Consider the following 9747-nt stretch of genomic DNA (forward strand, 5'->3'; position numbering starts at 1 on the left):
GCCCACACCACACACACACAGAGACATACTTTCTTTCTCTCTCTCACACTCACACACACACACATGCGCGCACACATCAAGGAAATTTTTTTTAAATGGAAATTGAGAGAGTTTTATGATTTCCCCTGGGACAGCAACTGAGGTAGTTCAGCATCTCCATCACCCCATAGCAATTAAAAAAAAAAAAAAAAAGGAACAAAATAGCACAAACAACATGAGCAAAACTGCTAGAGTAGAAGCTCTAGCAAGCAGTACAAGAAATAAAGTATCTGGCAGAAGAGCAAAGACTATAAGACAAAAATATTTTTCTCTCCTTTCCTTAGAAGATCTCCTCTGCCCAGCCCATATATAAATAGTGAGATGCAAACACTTAGTGTTCCTAGAAAAATTATATTTCCACATGCAGGAAAATGAAGAAGATCCATACCTCACACTAGACACAAAAACTAATTCAAAGTGGGTCAAGTACCCATTTTAAATCTAAAACCATAAATTTCTACAACAAAATATAAGGACAAAGTTATGGGACCTAATATATATATATAACTTTAACAACCCTGTAGGACAGAGTAGAACTGCCCCATAGGATTTCTTTCTTTCTTCTTTAAATTGTAATTAGAGTGAAAATTTACAGAGCAATTTAGTTTTCCATTCATCTCTTCACACACATTTTGTTTTGTGACACTGAATGTAGTCTCCACAAATTAGCATCACTCTTCCCATTTCCTGCCCGTGGTTACCATTTCCATTTGTCCTTCTTTCCTAACCATTTCTGCCTTCTGAGCTTTAAACCTGGACAAATGCTGCCCTTTTAATCTCATATGGTTGATTGTTCTAAGGACTGCATACTTCCCTGGTGTTATTATTCACCCCATAGGCCTGTCTATTGTTTGGTTGGAAGTTGAACCTTGGGGATGACTTCAGCTCCAGGCCTGAAGGGTAACTAAGGGCCATAGTCTCAGGGGTTCCACCAGTCTCTTTCAGACCATAAGCCTGGTCTTTTTTATGAGTTGTGCTCTCTATCTAGGACCTCCTATTGTGATCCCTTACAGAGCAGTCAGTGGGGTGTAGCAAGGCACCATCTAGTTCTTCTGGTCTTAGGGTCTTGGCAGCTGAGTTTCACATAGTCAACTAATCCCTGAGACTAATTGTTTCTGTGTGTCTGATTTTCTTCACTTTTCTTTTCTCCCAATGAGGAGAGCTGCATCTTACATGGCTTCTCACAAGATTTTTTAGGCTCTAGTCGCTACACATCAAATAGGATGTACAACATTGTTTTGGTGAGCTTTGTTATACTGGTTGAACTTTATGTCTCCCACAACTGTGGTCCTGAGCCCCCAGGCCCAATGATCATTCTCTCTAAGTGTTTGGTTATGACTAAGAAGTTTTCATATCTTTGCCCCATTTGCTCTACTATATACATGGATATTTTTAGAGCACATACAAATATGTATGTAGAAATATCATCTGCCAAAACTATTGATGGTCATAGGTATAGTTACATTCAACTACCCATACCTAATCTTGCCTGCCTACCTATGTATCCACTCATAGATCAGTGTTTGTTATTACTGATCATGCAGGATTGTGTGTGTAATAGTATTTACTGTTGTGGTCTGTAACTACTTTGTACCTCTTATGTCTCACTGTTCCTTAATGATATTGTGCTAATCACCCCCTTTTTGTTTTCTTTTTTCAATTCTTATTGTGATTTGGGTGAACATTTACCCAGCAAACTCATTTTCCATACAGCAGTTCATACACATTCTGTTTCAGACATTTTGTTGACTGCCATTGACCCTTCAATGTAACACCTCTTTTCCCACTTCCTCCCTGTAGTTACCTCTTCCCTGTGTCCTTTTTTCCTATGCATTTCTGCTCCCTGAGCTGTGTCCCCATGCAAATACTGCCTTTCTCTTCTCCTATGATTGATTGTTCTAAGGAGTATATCTACCTGATGTAAATGTTCACCCTATATAACTATCTGTTATTTGGCTGGAAGCACATGAGTGAGTTCATTTCCAGACCTGAAGGGTAACAAAGGGCCATCCTCAGGGGTCTGACCAGGCTCTATCAGACCAGTAAACCTGTTTTTTTTTATGATTTTGAGTTTTGTTTTGTTTTTGCACTCCATCCAGCATCTCTTGCACTGAACCCTTTCTGAGTGATTCTCAGTGATAGCTGGGCACCATCTAGTTCTTCTGGTCTCGTGTGGACTAATTGTTTCTATTTGTTTTTGTTTTTCATCATTCTTCTTTGCTCTGGAACAGGAGACACACATTGTTGCATCTAGATGGCCACTCACAAGCTTTTAAGACCCCTTCCTCTACTCCCCAAAGTAGGATGTAAAAAAAAAAAAAAAATGTTTTTTATGTATTCTGTTATGCCAATTGAGCTTGATGTCCCCTGCGACCATGGTCCCAAGCCCATAGGTCCAACAACTTATTTCATCAGAGTTGTTGACTGTGTCTAAGAAGTTACCATAACTTTGCCCTGTTAGTTCTAGTTATACAGACATTCTTACAGTACACACAAATATGTATGTTGAAATATTATCTGCCAGCCTTATCTATGGCCATGGGTATATTCCCTTTTGCCTAGATATACCTGATCGTTCAGCCTGTCTACCCATCTATTCACCCATAGGTTAATGTTTGTTATCACTGATAATGCAGCATTGTATATGTAAAAGGGTCTGCCTTTGTTGTGTGTACCTCTTGTGCATTTCTCTGTGCCTTCCTTTTCCTTAATGTTGTGTTGGTCAGTCACTTTTGGTATATTTCCATTCCCTTCACTTAAATCAATACTTGTCTTTATGTGTCCAGCAAAGTTCCCTCCCCTCTCTTCCCATCCCTGGCAACCAACAGTGAAAGTTTCTTTTCATATATAAACTTTCCTTGACTTTTTACAATAGAAACTAATACAATAGCTGTCATTCTGTGATTGACTTATTTCACTCAGCATAATGTCCTCTAGGTTCCTCCATGTTATGAGGTTTTTCACAGGTTCTTTGTTATTCCTTAACATTATAGTATTGCATTTGGTGCATGTACCATAAGTTTGTTTTGTTTTTTTTTAATCCATTCATTGGTTGATGGACACTTAGGTTGTTTCTATCTCTTTACTATTGTGAGTAGTGCTATAATGAACATGGATATGCATATATCCATCCATTTGTGTCCTGGCTGTCATTCCTTAGGATATATATATAGTAGTGGATCAAATGGTATTTCTATTTCCAACTTTTCAACAAAGTGCCATACCATTTCCCACAGTAGTTGCACTAATTTATAGTCCTACCAGCAGTGTATGAGAGTTTCAATCTCTTCACATCCATACCAACATTTATTGTTTTCTGCTTTGTTGAACTTTGCTATTATTGCTCAGGTGAGATGCTATGTCATTGCTGTTTTGAATTGCATCTCTCCAGTGACTAATGACCATGAGCATTTCTTCTTGTGTTTGTTGGCCACTGGAATGTCTTCTTTGGTCAAGTGTCTGTTCATGGCCTCTGTCCATTTTTTTTAATGGATTGTTTGTCTTTTTGTTGGTGAGGTTCCAAAATTTTCTATGAATTTTAGAGATAGGTCTCCTATCCCATATGTTGTTGCCAAATATGTTTCCCAATCTATACTTTTTTTATTATTATTCTTTTGGAAAAGTCTTTTGATGTATTTAAGAATTTAATTTTTAGAAGATCCCAGTCATTTAGTTCATGTTCTGCTGTTTGTGCACTTTTGGTTATGTTTGATAGTCTGTCTCTGTATGCCATAAATTAGGGCAACTAAGTTTGCCCAGGGAGTTCTGGTAGCATAGTGGCTAAGGCACTTGACTGCTAACCAGAAGGCTGGAGGTTCAAATCCACCAGCCACTCCTCAGAAGGAAGATGGGGCAATCTACTTCCATAGTGATACTGCCTCGGAAACCCAAGGAGGGGTCGCTATGAGTCGGGTCTGACTCGACGGCACATAACAACAACAACAACAACAAGTTTGCCCATTTTTTCTTTGATGGTCTTTCCAGTTTTACATTTAGGTCTTTGATCCATCTTGAGTTAGTTTTTATGTATGATGTAAGATATGGCTCTTGTTTTATTTTCTGTGAATGGATATCCAGTTTTGCCAGCACCATTTGTTAAAGGGACTGTCATTTCCTCGTTCAATGAATTGCAGCCCTATGTCAAAGATCAGCTGTCTATAAGTAGATGGATCTGCCTTCTGGGTTCTCAGTTCTGTTCCACTGGTCTATGTGACTGTGTTGGTTTAGGTAGATTCTGTGTTTCTAGAAATTTGTCCATTTCTTCTAGGTTTTCAAATTTATTGGCATACAATTCCTCATAGCATTGTTATAATTTTATTTTGTATAGTTCTGTTGTGACATCACCAATTTCATTTCTTATTCATGTTATTTGCATCTTCTCTTTCTTTTCCTTAGTTAAATTTGTGAGTGGTTTGTCAATTTTGTTAATCTTTTCAAAGAACCAACTTCTAATCTTGTTGATTCTTTTTTTCTTTTTTATTGCATTTATTTCTGCTGGAATCTTCATTATTTCATTTATTTCTGGACACTATAGACTTTTTGTTGCTCTTTTTAAATTGTCAAAGTTGTTGGGTTATGGTATTGATTTCTGCTTCTTTCCTCTTTTCCAATGTGTACATTTACTGCTATAAATTGAACTCTGAACACTGCATTTATTGTGTCCCAAAGAATTTGGTATGTTATATTTTCATTCTCACTTGCTTCTAGGATTTTGTTTGTTTGTTTGTTTCACATTTTATTTCTTCTGTTACCCAATAGTTTTTAAGCACAGTGTTACACAGTTTCTATGTATTTTATTTTTTCCCTTTGATCTTCATATTATTGATTTCTAATGGTAGGAGCTCTGGTAGCATAGTGCCTAAGGCACTTGACTGCTAACCAGAAGGTTGGCAGTTCAAACCCACCAGCCACTCCTTGGAAGGAAGGTTGGGCAATCTACTTCCATAGTGTTAATGTCTTGGAAACCCAAGGAAGCGTCGCTATGAGTCAGGTCCGACTCAATGGCAAATAACAACAACAACAATGGTGTAGTGTCATGATCCAAGAAGATGTTCATAGTGTTTCGATGTTTTTAAGTGTATGGAGGCTTATTTTGTTGTTTATCATATACTCTATTCTTGAAAATGATCCATGTGCACTGGAAAATAATAATATTGTGGTTTTTCAGTGGAGAATTCCATATATATCTATAAGGTCAAATTGATTGATTCTATTGAGATCTTCCATACTTTGTTGAGTTTCTTTCTAGTTGTTCTGGCCTTCATCAAAAGTGGTGCATTGCAGATTTCTCTTTTTATTGCACAGTTATCTGTTTCTCTTTTCAGTTCTGTAAATGTTTGCTTTATGTATTTTGGGATTCTTTCATTGTTTGCATAGATACTGCATTTCTTATGGTTATGTTCTCTTACTGGATTGACCTTTTGATCATTATATAATGCCGTACGCTGTCACTTATTCTGATGATTTTTGCCTTGAAGTCTGTTTTGGTCATCTATTTCTGCTCTACCAGAAATACCACAAATGGGTGGCTTTAACAAACAAAAGTTTATTCTCTTACAGTTTACAAGGCTAGAAATCTGAGTTCAAAGTGCCACACTATAGGGGAATGGTGACAGCCCTTGACCTTGAACTTCAGCTCTGCCTCTTGCTCCTGGCCCACTGGAGCTAGAGGTATTTCACTCAGGCAGCTGCTGGCTACTGAGGCTAACAAGCCCAAGGCCAACAAATAAAATGGCACAGTCTCAATATTACCAAACAACACAGCAGGCCACTAGTTCTAGTCTAGAGACAGTCCCAAAATGGACAGAAAATATGGCAGGCTGCTAAATGAAGATTTGGCTACATGCTGGGTCCAAGCATGCCAAAAACTGCAGAGACCTTTCTCAAAACTGCTCTTTGTACACTGGAAGCAGACCACATCCCTAAGGCAGCTATTCAGCTGCTCCAGTAGATTCCACCATGGAGTTTATTACCAATATCATCATAAGGAAAAACTACATCCAGCTGCTCAGTCACTCAAAACCAGGCCCAGCCAAGGGGACACATAACCTTAACTACTACAAAATCTATTTTATCAGAAATTAATATCACCACTCCAGCTTTTGTTTGGTTGCCATTAGCTTGATATATTTTTTTCCATTCTTTGATTTTTAAGTTATTTGTATTTTCATGTCAAAGGTGAGTCTCTTGTAGGTAGCATATTTATGTGTCCTGTTTTCCTATCCATTCTGCCACTCTCTTTCTCTTGAGGACTGCATTTAATCCATTTACATTCAGTATGATTAATGATAGGCTTAAATTTATACTGCTGTCATTATTTAGTTGTTTGTTCATTTGTTTTTCAAATTGTGGTCTTGATAATTTCTTTGTTCCATATTTTTTTGTGGCTTAGTTCATTTTGTTATCAGATATTTTTCCATTTTCCTTTTCCTTGTTAATTTTGTATTTATTATATCCTTATAATTTTATTCTGTCTTATTTTAGTTAGAAAGGTTTACTAATTTTCTTTGTGGTTACCCTAAATTAATTTTTATCCACCATTCATCTGTCAGTGTGTTGTACTGTTGTGGCTCGTGTGTTGCTGTGAGACTGGGGGTTATGCCACCAGTACCTCAAACAACAGCAGTGTCACCCGTGGTGAACATCTTTCAGCAGAACTTCCTGAATAAGACAGACTCAGAAGAAGGAAGAGGCCATCCACATCTCAAAGAGTTTGCTAGTGAAAACCTTATGAATAGCAGTGAAACACTGTCTGATATATTACTGGAAAACATTATGAATAGCCATAACACATTGTCCAATACAGTACAGAAGATGAGCCCGTCAGGTCAGAAGGTACTCAAAACACAACTGGGGAAGAGCTACCTCCTCAAAGCAGAGTCACCCTTAATGATGTAAATGGAGTAAGCTTTCAGGCTTCCATTTGCTGATGTGGCATAACTCAAAAATGGAAGAAACAACTGCAAACATCCATTAATAATAGGAACATAGAATGTACAAAGTATGAATCTAAGAAAGTGGAAGTTATCAAAAATGAATGGACTGCATAAAGATCAATAACTTAGGATTACTCAGCTGAAATGGACTAGTTTTGCCCATTTTGAATCAGACAACTGTATGACCTATTTTGCTAGGAATGGCAAATTGAAGAGTAATGGCATGGCATTCATCATCACAAAGAATGTTTCAAGATCTATCCTGAACTATAATGCTGTCAATGATAGGTTGATATCCATCCACCTACAAAGAAGACCAGTTAATACTACTATTATTCAAACATACACACCAACCACCAAAGTCAAAGAGGAGGAAATGGAAGATTTTTACCAACTTCTACAGTCTGAAATTGACCAAATATGAAAGCAATATATGTTGTTATTACTGGTGATTGGAATACAAAAGTTGTAAACACAAAAGAATCTTCACTAGTTGAAAAATATGGCCTTGGTGATGGATATAATGCTGGACATCACATGATAGATGTGATAGGTGGAGCTTTGTGTCAACTTGGCTGGACCACAATTCTGTGTGGTGTAAGCAGTTCTGATGTATGGTATTTCTGTGATGAGATCAGATGTATATGTTTTGAGCAGCCAATCCATTGAAAGGAACTTTCCCTGGGGGGTTGACCTGCTTCCAATATATTTATGGACATCCTGGGAAATGAGACACTCTTCTGTGGATCAGGATCCTGTTGTGCTGCCTACAACTGTCTGTGAGTGAACAATCCACCATTTGGCCTAGTGATCTTGGATTCATCATTAGTTGGAGTCAACAGCCAGTATACTGCCTGTCAACCTTGAGCTCATCAGCCCCTGCAGCTGCAGCTGCATGAGTCAGAGAAAGCCTCCAGCATGATATTTGATTCAAGAACTTGGAACTTGCCAGCTTCTATAAGTGTGTGAGCCATTTTCCTAAGACAAATTTCTCCCTCCCTCTCTATCTCTCTCTATACACACACACACACACACACACATATATGAGCTTTACTGGTTTTGCTTCTCTAGAGAACTCAGCCTAACACATTTGGTACCAATAGTGGTTCTAGAGAGACAAAATCCTAAGGATGGACTTCCTAAATTGGTACTCACTGATTCTGTTTTGATTCTCCAATTTGATTAATTGTAAAGGCGCTGGTGACTCTGCTTCCATTAGTAAAGAGGGCCTTGATAATCCATGGCATGAGGTGGAAACATTAATATGCAAAATAGCACCACCAATAGATCAAGTATTTTGGAGATATGAAGTTTTGGGTGATTGCACATTTGATACTTTTCGGCAATTTTGTCAGCATTAGGAGTATAAAGAAGCTGGTTGGTTGGTCCTACTTACTCTAGACAAAGTGGTGAAAGAGCAAGATGGGTTCTGGGCTGCTGAGTCACAGCACAAGTGCCACAAAAAGAGACCTCAATGTTTCCAGTTGTGCTCCGAAAGAAAGCCTTATTTCTTCTAGTAATAGAGCTGATTTTGCCAAAAACCAAACCCAGAGTCTTATTGTAAGGGTGACTGTATTACACCAGTTGAATTGTCAACCCAGAATGGTGTCTGAAGTTAAAGTTAGGGCATTGATGATTGGGGAAAAAATGGGATACTGAAACTTGGAATGTGGGCATATGGGCATATAGTAAGAAAGATGAGGATATGGACCCTGACAATTCTGTTGACTCCCTCCCATCAGAAGGGATTACTGTAAAAGCATTATCCCTTCCCCCTCCATTTAATGGAATTAACCCAACTGTTTCTGCTGGGTCCTTGCCTGAGACAGATGCCATGGAAGACATTGCTGAATCTTCTCAGGAATTCCCCCAAACAGCCATTGTTGCTGCTAGACTTAGAACTAAATCCAAGCAAGCCCCAAAAGGTGAAATACAAAGTGTGACTGAGGAGGTGTTATGCTACACCTGAAAAGACCTACTTTATTTTGCTAACATGTACAGACAGAAACCTGGAGAATATGTATGGAAATGGCTACTGAGGGTGTGGGATAATGGTGCAAGGAATGTAAGAGTGAATCAGTCTGAGCTTATTGATTTGAGCCCACTAAGTATGGGCTCAATGTTTCAGCTGGAGAGGTTAGGAAAGGACCTATTGTTTATTTGGTCGGTTTACTAAAGCATGGATTATGTGGTGGCCTACCTTAAGTCAAGTTGAAGTACCAGACCTGCCTTGGTAAAATGTAGAAGAAGGTATCCAGAGGCTTAGAGAAATTGGCCTGTTAGAATGGATTTATCAGATTAGACCCCTATAGCCAGAAATGGAGAGTCTAGAGGACATACCTTTCACCAGTATGATGAGGAACAAATTTGTGAAGGGAGCCTTAGCATCCTTGAAGACTGCTTGTTATTGTTGTTGTTAGGTGCCATCGAGTCATTTCCTACTCATAGCGACCCCATGCACAGCAGAATGAAACACCCCCGATCAAGTACCAGCTCCACGATCCCTGTATACTTAAGCCCATCATTGCAGCCACCATGTCAATCCAACTCGTTGAAGGCCCCCTGCCTCTTTCATTGACCCTCCACCCTACCAAGCATGACATTCTTCTCCATGGAATGGTCTCTTCTGACAACATGACCAAAATAGGTGAGATGAAGTCTGGCCATTCTCGAATCCAAGGAGCATTTTGGGTGCACTTCCTCCAGGACAGATCTGTTAGTTCTTTTAGCAGTCCATGGTACTTTCAGCATTCTTTGCCAGCACCACAACTCA

The sequence above is a fragment of the Orycteropus afer genome, unplaced genomic scaffold (genome assembly GCF_000298275.1).
Source record: "Orycteropus afer afer isolate SDZICR_OR568_19922 unplaced genomic scaffold, OryAfe1.0 scaffold00139, whole genome shotgun sequence".
NCBI lineage: Eukaryota > Metazoa > Chordata > Mammalia > Tubulidentata > Orycteropodidae > Orycteropus > Orycteropus afer.